This window comes from Capricornis sumatraensis, chromosome X, assembly GCF_032405125.1.
Source record: "Capricornis sumatraensis isolate serow.1 chromosome X, serow.2, whole genome shotgun sequence".
NCBI lineage: Eukaryota > Metazoa > Chordata > Mammalia > Artiodactyla > Bovidae > Capricornis > Capricornis sumatraensis.
Window position 1 is genome coordinate 47,687,000 of NC_091092.1, and position 13,052 is coordinate 47,700,051.

General features: G+C 43.7%; 1 pseudogene; it reads right to left on the minus strand.

Annotated features, from left to right (window-relative positions):
- Positions 1 to 2,719: 2,719 nt before the first annotated feature.
- On the minus strand, positions 2,720 to 3,766 carry LOC138072035 (sorbitol dehydrogenase pseudogene; annotated as a pseudogene).
- Positions 3,767 to 13,052: the final 9,286 nt, after the last annotated feature.

Below are 13,052 nucleotides of genomic sequence, written 5' to 3' on the forward strand. Positions count from 1 at the left end.
GGGTATGTGGCGAAGATTGTTGGTAGCCCTGGTCTAGCTTGCCTTATAGATAACTGACTCTTAGGTATGTTGCTATTTTTCTACATTTAAAAACTGGACATATAATTCACATATCATAAAACCCACTCATCAAAAGCATGCAATTCAGTGGTTTTCAGTATACTTACAAAGTTGTGCCACCTTCAGCATAATCTCTTTCCAGAACCTTTTCACTAATCCAGAAATAAACCCTGCACTCACTAGCAGTAACTCTCCCCTTCCCTCCCTCCCGCCCGTAGGTGACCACTCATCTACTTTGTTTCTTTAGATTTACCTGAAAATATATCCTAAATATTTAATATAAATGCAATCATACAATATAGAGCCTTTCTGTCTTGACTTCTTTGGCTTTGCATAATGTTTTCAAGGTCATTTATGTAGTGGCATGTATCAATACTTCAATCTTTTAGGGGGCAGAATACTATTCCATTGTATGGATCTACCACATTTTATCTGTTCATCACTTGGTGAGCCCTTGGGTTCTTTCCACATTTTGGCTATCATGAGCATTCATGTACAAGTTTTTGTGTGGACACTGTGTTGTCATTTCTCTTGTGTAGATATTTAGTAGTGGAATTTCTGGGTTATATGATAACTCTATGTTTAACTTTTCAAGGCACTGCCAAACTTTTTTAAAGTGGCAGTACCATTTTACAATCCCACCAGAAATGTGTGATGGTTCTCCTGTTACCACATCCTCACCAATACAAGTAATTCTGTCTTTTTGATGATAATCTTCCCAATATATGTGAAATAGCATATCATTGTGGTTTTGATTCATATTTTCCTAATGACTAATGATGTTGGACTTCTCCATGTGCTTAATGGCCATTTATCTTCTTTGGAAAAATGTCTAATCAGATTTTTTTGCCCATTTTCAATTGGGTTGTCTGTTTTGTTATTGAGTTCTAAGAATTCTTTATACATTCTGTATACTAGATCCTTATTAGACAGGTCTGTATACTAGACAGATCTGTATACTAGATCCCTTCCCCAGGGGATCTTCCCAACCCAGGAATCAAACCTGGGTCTCCCTCATTGCAGGCAGATTGTTTACCATCTGAGCCACCAGGGAAGCCTCTTATTAGACATATGATTTGTAAATAGATTTTCCCATTCTGTGGTTTGTCTTTTCAGTTTCTTGATGGTATTCTTAGAAGCACAAAAGATTTTAAAATTTGACAAGATCCAATGGATCTCCTTTTTTCTTCTGTTGCTCTGGGGATAGTGCTATTTTAAATGAGAAAACAGCTCATGGAAATGGCCACTGGCCAATGGAGTTTGCTAGGGGTTAACATGTGGCTGGAATCCTAAAGCTGGAAAGACTGAATTATCTTTAATCCTATTACTGGAGTTAGATAACATTTAGAATTAGATAATCATTATCTAGTTGTTGACAATTCTGTTGCTAACATGGTAGAGAGATAGGGAGGTCCTGGAAGAGAGTGAAAAGGTTGTCACCTCTGGGTCTCCATTTCCAGTGCTGATTTTAGGACTACAGTAGAAACCTGAGGGCTAGACAAGAGCAAAGACATTTTGCTACACTTAAAATCAGCTTTGAACTCAAGGGCTGATTTCTAAATCACTGTTTAAACTTTTTGCCTTGATTTGAATCAGATTTGCATTTGAAAATAAAGAGGGCTTCCATTTGTAAGATTCTAATCCACATTTTTTTTAAATTTCACATGAGATTTCAGTTTTGTTTGGTTTTTAAATTATCCTAGACCCAGGAGGGTAAGTCCTGTATTCTCATTTTATCATCCAATCAAATAGCACTTTTGTCTAGAAGCACTGTGCTTTAAAGGCAAACTGTTCACAACCTTTCACCCCCAACCCTGAGCTGCAGACTTTTGTGAAAATCAGGTTCTGGGGCAGTTGTGCCGAGTGTGCTTAGTCACTCAGTTGTGTCTGACTTTTTGCCACCCCATGGACTGTAGCCCACCAGGCTTTTTTGTCCATAGACTGCTCCAGGCAAGAATACTGGAGTGGGTTGTCATGTCCTCCTCCAGGGGATCTTCCCAACCCAGGGATTGAAACCAGGTCTCCTGTATTGCAGGCAGATTCTTTACCAGGTGGCTCTTTACCATCTGAGCCACCAGGGAAGCTCAGTTAAGTCTTGATAAAGTTGTAGAAGATCTCTTCATACCTGAACTCCCATCCTCCATCTGGCCACAGTCGCAATAGAAGCAGGAACCCAAGGGGCAGATTTCTTTCCTTACTCAACTTCCAGGCACTGTAGGAGGAAGGAGAGTTCCCTGCACCTGCTTGCCAAGCTCTGGTCTACTTGCTGAACTCTGATCAGCATAAACAGGTCGTTCTGGCTACAAGGTCCCCCAAATTCTCCTTACTTGTATTTTTAAGGCACACCAGCTCCCGTGTGTAATGTTCTTTATTTATAGTGAATCAATTATTTATTTTTATTATTTGATAATTTTATTAATTATTTAACTATTATTGAAGAAGGAAATGGCAACCCACTGTGGTATTCTTGCCTGGAAAATACTATGGACAGAGGAGCCTGGTGGGCTACAGTTCATGGGGTTGGCAAGAGTCAGACGTGACTGAGCACACACACAATTATTAATTATTCTTACTATTCAAAAGAAACTTTCACACTGCCCAGCCAAATGCTTAGACCCAAGATGCTGAGAATGGGCACAAGGACAGAGCCCAATTTGCATCATGGATTCTGGTTACTGGGGTTATACTTGATCATGACTTTCAACCCCAAACTGTTTTTGGAGGTTTCAAAAGCCCCCAGAGTTTTCACCATAGGAAACCGATGGGTGACCAAGGGCTTTACATTCACAAACTTGGATGCAAGTGTTGAAATCGCCATTGGCCACGTTTTGCAGTAGCGAAATGCCCTTGATATCCACCTTCCAGGTGGCTGCATGCACGAGGGGCCCACTGGTCATCTCAGAGCCCAGAACCACCAGCACCAGCCCACCAGGATGAGTGGGGTAGATACCTGCTTGGATGGAGGTCCCTACTCCTGTGCACTTGATGGTGACTTCCGACGTGCTGCCCAAAAGGCCTTCCGCTTTCTTGGCTATTTCCTGAGGGCTCTCATTGGAGTCTGGAGGATGAAATCAGCCCCGACTTCCTTGGCTTTAGACAACCAAGAGGCTGACAGATCAGTCACCACCATTTGAGCTGCACCCATTACCTTGGCTGTGAGGAAACTGACCAGTCCATCTGGCCCAGCTCCACACACAAAGAGCTTGTTTCCAGTTTGCTGGCAGGCGTGGATCCCCCATACAGTGGCTCAACCAGGGCCCCTTCCTCAAAGGTGACATTGTCAGGAAGCTTGTAGCAGAAATTAGCCTTGTGCTTGTAGAACTGGCAGAGGTTCCCATCATTGGGCCGCATGGCACAGAAGAAGATGGTTGGTGACAGATTGTATCGGCCAATCTTGCAGAGTTCAAGTTTCTCAAGGAGCTCCAGGCTCAGTGTCAACACTATCACCTGGCTGTAGGTGCTTGACTGATGATTCCACTTTTGTGACTGTTCTCAAAGCTTCATGCCCTAGCACCATTGGCTTTTTCACAACAAAATTTCTGATTTGACCATGCTGCCAGCCATGGACATCTGAACTACAAATTCTGACAGGATGTATCTTCAGCAGCACCTCATTTGGGCCTGGTTCAGGGATAGGATAGTACTCCATGTGCAGGTCTCCGGGCCTGTGCACCAAGGAGAGGTTGTCAGGCTTGGCTGCCGCCATGTCTGTGCCTCCCTCCTTTCTGGTCAGGGCTGCTGTCCGGTGTTCATGAGGTGGTTTAGTTTGCGGCCCCTTGAGGGGTTCTCCCAGATTTTAAATTGTGAAAGTGGTTGAATCCAGTTTAAAAACCAAGAGAAAGCTGTTGGCAACTCTAGCTGGGGATCCCACAGTAGATAAAATAGGGAAGCAATTCAGAATTTTTCAAGGTGAATTCATGGTTGTATTGAGTAAATCTTTGCTAATTTCTGCAGTTGGCTCTTGAGAATCTCTCTGCTTCTGAGCACGTTGCTCAGAAAATCTTCAACTCTAAGGATTGGAAAGAATCTTAAAAGTCATCTTTTTCAAATCTGCTCACCAACGAGTGGAATGTAGCAGGGAAAGTGCCAGGGACAACGGTGAGGGGACACGTGGCTTAAGGATTTTATGCCCACTTCATTCAGCTTCAGGAAGGACAGATACTAAAGGAAGGGAGAGAAGTCACGTGGGGAAAGAGGTTGAATAAGAATGAAATCAGTTGGATTTGCAAAGTCTAAGGGAGAAGGCTAGCTTTTGAGACTCTTTCTAAATTCCTGCCAGCTGCACTTCATCATTCTGTTCTCTGGGATCAGATCCTGTTTTATAAACTATCCTAGCACTGATACCTGTTATCTTTGAATGTGTCTATATGTTCTTTTAGACCAGGAGCTCTTGGAGAAAAAAAGCCACAGCCTCACTCATGTGTGTAGCCTTTCCAGTCTTTGATACTTAGGGACTTAACTGATAGTATGGTTGCACAGCTACAAATGGAGGCTTTAGCATCAGTAAGACTGACTACCAGCTTCAGTAGCTTCAGATTGGAAATCTCTCCTTGACTTTGACTGGCTCTGTGACCTTGGGCAAGTTACTTAAGTCTTAGCGACCTCATACATAAGATGAAGAGTAAGAATGAGTTGTAAGGATGAGAGCTGTGTAGAGTTCTTGGCACTTGGCAAATGATTGCTGCTGAGGTTCAGATTAGCAGGCCTCAGAAACTGCTTGCTGGGGGCCTTCCCTGGTAGTCCACTGATTAAGGTTCCATATTCCCAATGCAGGAAGCACAGGTACAATCCCTGGTCAGGGAAGTAAGATCCCACATGCTCTAAGGCATGGTTGAAAAAAACAAACAAACAAACAAATGATTGCTGAGGTAATTTTCCAGGGGCAGGGGGAAGAGCTCCAGACTCATGAAGTATGACTCCAGCTGACTGCCAGGAATGCTGAAGCCGTTCTTAAATCTTGAATCTCAGAGTGGTGACTGCCTGACTCTGGTCAACTGGGCTACCCAAGTTCAGCTAACTTAAGAACATGTGGCTCTGTTGTTCTGGAGACCTCTGTGATTTGGTTCACCTGTCCCTTAATCCAGGGTAACAGGTTCAGTTCAGTTGCTCAGTCATGTCCGACTCTTTGCGACCCCATGAATCGCAGCATGCCAGGCCTCCCTGTCCATCACCAACTCCCGGAGTTCACTCAGACTCACGTCCATCGAGTCGGTGATGCCTTCCAGCCATCTCATCCTCTGTCATCCCCTTCTCCTCCTGCCCCCAATCCCTCCCAGCATCAGAGTCTTTTCCAATGAGTCAACTCTTCACATGAGGTGGCCAAAGTACTGGAGTTTCAGCTTTAGCATCATTCCTTCCAAAGAAATCCCAGGGCTGATCTCCTTCAGAATGGACTGGTTGGATCTCCTTGCAGTCCAAGGGACTCTCGAGAGTCTTCTCTAACACCACAGTTCAGAAGCATCAATTCTTCAGCGCTCAGCCTTCTTCACAGTCCAACTCTCACATTGATACATGACCACTGGAAAAACCATAGCCTTGAATAGACAGACCTTTGTTGGCAAAGTAATGTCTCTGCTTTTGAATATGCTATCTAGGTTGATCATAGCTTTCCTTCCAAGGAATAAGCATCTTTTAATTTCATGGCTGCCGTCACCATTTGCAGTGATTTTGGAGCCCCCAAATATAAAGTCTGACACTGTTTCCACTGTTTCCCCATCTATTTCCCGTGAAGTGATGGGACTGGATGCCATAATCTTTGTTTTCTGAATGTTGAGCTTTAAGCCAACTTTTTCACTGTCCTCTTTCACTTTCATCACGAGGCTTTTTAGTTCCTCTTCACTTTCTGCCATAAGGGTGATGTCATCTGCATATCTGAGGTGATTGATATTTCTCCCTGCAATCTTGATTCCAGCTTGTGTTTCTTCCAGTCCAGTGTTTCTCATGATGTACTCTGCATAGAAGTTCAATAAGCAGGGTGACAATATACAGCCTTGACGTACTCCTTTTCCTATTTGGAAGCAGTCTGTTGTTCCATGTCCAGTTCTAACTGTTGCTTCCTGACCTGCATACAGATTTCTCAAGAGGCAGGTCAGGTGGTCTGGTATTCCCTTCTCTCTCAAAATTTTCCACAGTTTATTGTGATCCACACAGTTAAAGGCTTTGGCATAGGTTTTACCAGTGCTGCTGCCAGGGGAGGAGACAGGTGGAGCACATGCTAAGGAGTCAGGAAGTAAACATGTGCACCCTTTCTCCTTCCAGGGCTGGACTTGGTTGTTGTTATTCAGTCACTTAGTCATGTCTGACTCTTTGTGATCCCATGGACAGCAGTGCACCAGGCTTCCCTGTCGTTCACTATCTCCCAGAATTTGCTCAAACTCATGTCCATTGAGTCAGTGGTGCCATCCAGCCATCTCATCCTCTGTCATCCCCTTCTCCTCCTGCCTTCAATCTTTCGGAGCATCAGGGTCTTTTCCAATGAGTTGGCTCTTCGCACCAGGTGGCCAAAGTATTGAAGCTTCAGCTTCCTTCCAATGAATATTCAGGGTTGATTTCCTTTAGGATGGACTGGTTTGATCTCCTTGCAGTCCAAGGGACTCTCAAGAGTCTTTTCCAACACCACAGTTCGAAAGCATCAATTCTTCAGTACTCAGCCTTCTTTATGGTCCAACTCTCACATCTGTACATGACTATTGGAGAAACTATAGCTTTGAGCATATGGACTCTTGGCAAAATGATGTCTCTGCTTTTAATATACTATTTAGCTTCATTATAGCTTTTCTTCCAAGGAGCAAGTTTCTTTTGTGGCTGCAGTTACCATCTGCTGTGATGCTGTGATTTTGGAGCCCAAGAAAATAAAGTCTGTCATTGTATAACCTTTATCTTTGGGTCCTTGAGTATTTTTCCCCAGACAAAATGGTGGGCCGCATTGTTATTTATTTATTTTTTACAAACTAGTTCACTAGTTTACCAGTTAAATCATTCTGACCACAGCACTGTTAAAGCCAGGATATGATCTCTAGCCTGTAGAGGAGGATGCCCCCTGCCATGTTAGTAAATGCCTCCAGGTAAGAGGCAGAGCAGTGCTTTGAGTCCAGGACTTCTGGCTCCAAATGCAGTGGTCTTCCATAGGACCATAGCTACCTGTGGAGTATGTGATTCAGGAATATTCCTGTAACAGAAAGGATGTTCCATGTGGAAATGCCATGGGAGAAAAGGGACGCACTAGAGAGTGGTCCCTTGGGTCTTGCCTCAGTCAGTCATCCTCGGTGGTGTTCATATTTTGTTCAGGTAGCTTGAGAGGAGCTATGGGCCACAGGAGAGGGGGAGTTCCAGAACAGGTAGAGCTCTTCATGCACACCCTCCACAGCACCACAACAGCACCTTCATCCAGCATAAGATGGTGTTTGTAGACATGGTACTGCTGCCTTTAAAGATTTGTTTTCACAGATTCTTCATAGGCTGCATTGTTATTGGTAATTATAATCATGATTGTCATTGCTGTCATGAATCATTTCTTCAACAAATGTATCTAGGTCTACCTTCTGCTAGGTGTTAGGCAGAGAGGGATACAGGACATACAAAAGAGTGCTTGTCCCCAAAGAGCACACAGTCTCGTGTAGACCAGGGGTTATGAGAGTGTGGTGGGTGCTGTTGTGGGGGGGCACACAGGGTGTCATGTGCAGCAATGTCAGGGGCAGCAATGTCATCCTTGGGAGTTTTCAGAAACTTCCTGGAAGACATGCCTCCTGATTTGAGTCTTGAAAGAGAAACCAAGTTATTAGACAAAACCAAAAATGGGAGTTCAGTCCAGTTAAAGGGAAAGCACATGCAAAGGCACAGAAGTGGGAGATGAATTTGATTGCAGGACAAGACATGAGGAGGGGAGCAGAGTGAGATACTAATAATGTTATTACTACATAATATATTGTATTATATATAATACTACATTATGATTATGGAAGGTAACAATAGCATAGCACTTACCTTGTGTCAGACACTGTGTTCACCATTTAACAGTTGATAGCAGATTTAAATGTCAAAGCAAGAAAAATAATAATTTTAACAGCTGAAATATAATAAGTATACCTTGTACACCAGGCACTAGACTGTGTGGTTTTTGTGCATGATCTAACTTAATCTTCATTATTAACCCCAATAGGGGCTTCCCTTGTGGCTCAGCTGGTAAAGAATCTACCTGCAATGTGGGAGACTTGGGTTTGATCCCTGTGTTGGGAAGATCCCCTGGAGAAGGGAAAGGCTACTTCAGCATTCTGGCTTGGAGAATATCATGGACTGTATAGTCCATGGGGTCGCAAAGAGTTGGACACAACTGAACGACTTTCACTTTCATACTTCCCTGGTGGCTCAGATGATAAAGAATCTGCTGGCAATGTGAGAGAGCTGGGTTCGATCCTTGGGTTGGGAAGATCCCCTGGAGGAGGGAAAAGATACCCACTCCAGTATTCTTGCCTGGGGAATTCCATGACAGAGGAGCCTGGCAGGCTATATTCCATGGGGTCACAAAGAGTTGGATACGACTGAGTGACTAACACTTTCACCCTTATACAGATCAGTCAACTGAGCCTCAGAGAGATTGGCCCCAGGTCACACAGATGGCAAATGGCCAAGTTTGGATTCGAACCCAGAAACTGACTGAGTCTTAGTCATTAGACTGCAGAGAGACAGCTGTTTCCTCTCAGTGCCTTGGGCAGATGCCACTTTGGTGAAAAATTATCTCACCTCGGACTTCTCTGGTAGTCTAGTGGTTAAGACTCTATGTTTCCTCTGCAGGAAGTGCAGGTTCGATCCCTGGTCAGGGAACTAAGATCCTGCATGCTCTGGCACAGACAAAAAAAAAAAAAAAAAGACAGAGAGAGAGAACCTAAAATAAAATGATCCCACATTAGGCAAGATTGCCTGGACACTAATTCAGCCTCCTAGAATTAAGGCAGGTTATAATAATATAATGCCTACTCAAATGGACCCTGAGCCCAGCAGACAGGTGACATTTGGTGACTCTTGAAGAGAGGGCTCCCTGTGCAGGAGTTCAGAGACTGTTATTAGGCAGAATCTCTGCATAAAGGAGAATCTCTGGGGTCCTGTGAGGTCCTTTTTAGAAACACTAAAATCCCATGTAGGCAGAATAAACAGAGCATCACAAATTGGGTTTCAATGCCAGTGGCGAGCTCTTTGTACAGAAGAACTCAGTCTCCCTTCCAGGCCATCAGAAGCCAGTTTCCTTCCCGGCAGAGCTTGCCCTGCCTAACCAAGTTGCACTCCCCTGGACCTTGCGAGACCACCTCTGCGACTCCAACTGTAGCTTCAGCTTCAGCTCTATTTGCTTTTATGCCTGGGTTCTGGCCCCAGCTCTTGTGCTGATTAGCTGTGTGACTACGGGCACATCCCTTAACCTCTCTGAACTTGCTTTCCTCATCTGTTATGTGAGGCTGTGGTTTCTCACCTTGCCTACCTCCCTGGACTGTGGAAGACAAAATGAGAGGAGGTACAGATTGGGGCCTTGAGAATGCACCACCATAAGGGGTGATTCTTACTCTGTCCACTTGGCTCATCTCCTGCACGGACATTTTTAAATTAACTAAGGACAAGAACACAGCCTTCTCCTCTCTTTGGGGAACTTGAGAATATGACTCTGTTTGTCCTGATGGGCATTTGCCCAGAGGCCACCTTGGTGCTGTCAGCAACTACTTCATAAGGCTTGAGCAGCTGCTTATGTCTTTCATATTGTTATGATTTCATGTTGTAGAGTTGCTGGAGAGAGCTTCACCACCCCACCTCCTTTGGAAAATAGCGGCTCTCAGTTGTCTTCAGAGCTCTTGAATAGTTGCAAAAGTCCCAAGCAGGCCTGAGTATATTCCTTTCACTTGTGAAGGGTGAGCATGCTGATGGCAGTAATTAATTGACTGGGGGCGGGTGGGGAAGATAGCTTTGTAAACTGAGGACAAGTGAGCGAGTCATGCTACCCAGGCTGACCCCCTCACCTGGGCAGTCTCTGAGGACACCTGCCTTCCATCATTAGGGCCGCTGAGCCCATTGACACAGCCTGACTGCCTCCGCTGGTGTGGGGAACAAAGCCGAGCATTTACTGGCTGGAGCGCAGAGATGAATACAATGAGGCTGTTCGACCAGGCCTGGCCCAGACAGCTGCTCAGGCAAAGGGGTTTCGAATGAACGTGTTTCTATTTAGAATGTGTATGTTTTGATTGAATTTGAAGAAAAGCATGAGGTGGTTCCCTCTTTGGAAAACAAACTAATTATATACTCCTGTGTTGTCTGGCGGTCGGAAGCCGAATATGTCCACAACAGTACTTCATGGAGAGAATTTTCTTCAGAGATGTACGTGAGATGCCTCTGTAGGGCCACAGCTGGCACTTTTTCAAAATCACATGCCTCGTGGCTTAAAAGGACTCTTTAGGGAAACCTTGAGTGCTGTAAATATTCTGTTTTTAATTGGGAATTACCACCCTATAATTTTTGTGCTCTCTTAATTTGGTTTGGCACATACTGGGTTTTCGCTGGAGTTGGGATCCAGGATCTAGAAAGGTGATTTGCTCTTCTGTGGGCAGTAGAAAAGGTTCCACGGAAGCAAGAGCTGGTGGGCCAAGTGACACCCAACGCCATTACTGGACTGAACCATTTGCATTTCCATTCAGGTCATGATGTCTCGGCCAAGCTATTGACTTAGCGCTGTTTTGACTTGGGTGGCTTTGACTCTTCCATTCAGGCTTTAGAAACATCATTGAGTTAACAGGCCACACACCAATTCACCCTTCTCCCTCCCTACTCTTCAGCCCCTTTGTGTTAGATAAGGAGGCCTTTCCCTGCTACAAAAAGGTAGCAGGCCCGAGTCTCCATGAGCTCTGTGCCCCTTATACCACCCTCAATTTAGTCTTTGTGCAGGGCTGCTTTTGTTTCCTTCTGAGAATTAAAAGTTAATTGATACCTCAAATGGATGTTGGTCACAAAGCATTTCACCTCCAATGCAGTCCTGCATCCCATTAGATTAACCCTCTTCTGCAGTTCATTGTAAATAAACATCCCACAACAAAAAAAGCTTACCTACCTGAATTCTCTTGGTTTCTGCAGTGGGGCTAAAATTCTATGACAATGTCACTGGGTTAATTAATTTAGATTGATGACTTTTGGAGTTCTGTTTTCCTTTGCCTTCCCTGTTTGTCACAGACTGCTGACCAAGTATTTCCAAATGTCTGAATTTATCAGGTTATCCAGAGCCCTTCCAGAGATGGGCGGTCATCTCAACCTTAGGCCTCGATAGCAATACTGCAAATCCTCCTAAGGAAATCCTGATGCAATAATCTAGTATAGAAGAAATGTATATTCAAACTATTCTCTGATAAGAGTTCATTTTCAGCTTTCTTATCCATTCATCTGCTGATGGACATCTAGATTGCTTCCATGTCCTGGCTATTATAAACGGTACTGTGATGAACATTGGGGTACACAATGGAGTATTACTCAGCCATTAAAAAGAATACATTTGAATCAGTTCTAATGAGGTGGATGAAACTGGAACTTATTATATAGAGTGAAGTAAGCCAGAAAGAAAAACACCAATATAGTATACTAATGTATATATATAGAATTTAGAAAGACGGTAATGATAACCCTGTATGCAAGACAGCAAAAGAGACACAGATGTATAGAACAGTCTTTTGGACTCTGTGTTAGAGGGAGAGAGTGGGATGATTTGGGAGAATGGCAATGAAACATGTACAATATCATATATGAAATGAATTGCCAGTCCAGGTTCGATGCATGATACTGGATGCTTGGGGCTGGTGCACTGAGACGACCCAGACGGATGGTTAAGGGAGGAAGGAGGGAGGGGGGTTCAGTATGAGGAACACGTGTATACCTGTGGCGGAGTCATGTTGATGTATGGCAAAACCAATACAATACTGTAAAGTAATTAACCTCCAATTAAAATAAATAAATTTATATTTTTTTAAAAAAAGAGTTCATTTTCAGTGAAGAGAAATATGTGAATTTTTTCCCAAACGTGGATGAAAAAGTTTCTCTAGGGTCAACTAAAGCACAGTGGAATGCACCCAATTAGGATGAGAAATAAAGAAATAAGGAGCACATTTATGATAGACTTTTGCTGTTATTCCAGTGTACACAAGGGTACACACCAATGATCCTGGCAGAATCTGGGTTCCAATAAGATGTTCTGGAATTTTGAGGCTTAGGGATGAGTAAGTTATTCTTCCTGCTAAACAAACTTCCCCCATTAAATAGTTCTTGTTAATTCTCAGCTAAGGCCACGTGAATAGAACAATTTTTGTTGCGATTAGAAAAATGGATTTTCTTTTTCCTATAAATTAAGCTATTTAATTCTGTAATGGGATCAAAGGGCTTGGGGGATATTTAATAACAACTTTATCAGGGTTACTATTTCTATTCCAGATGGCCCTACCTGCCACACAATGCTTCCCACACCTCTTGGAGAATCAAAATGAAACCATGACTTCTCCAAGGAAGATATGCAAATACCCAAGAAGCATATGAAAAGATTTTCAACATCATTAGTCGTAGGGGAAATACAAATCTAAACCACAATGAGAGATTCCCTTATATCCACTCAGTTCTCATTTTAGTCACTCAGTCGTGTCCGAAACTCTTTGCGAACCCATGGACTGCAGCATGCCAGGCTTCCCTATCCATCACCAACTCCTGGAGCTCGCTGAAACTCATGTCCATTGAGTCGGTGATGCCATCCAATCATCTCATCCTCTGTCATCCACTTCTGCTCCTGCCTTCAATCTTTCCCAGCATCAGGATCGTTTCCAATGAGTCTGCTTTTCACATCAGGTGGGCAAAATATTGGAGCTTCAGCTTCAACATCAGTCCTTCCAATGAATATTTAGAACTGATTTCCTTTAGGAATGACTTGTTCAATCTCCTCGCAGTCCAAGGGACTCTCAAGAGTATTCTCCAACACCACAGTTCAAAAG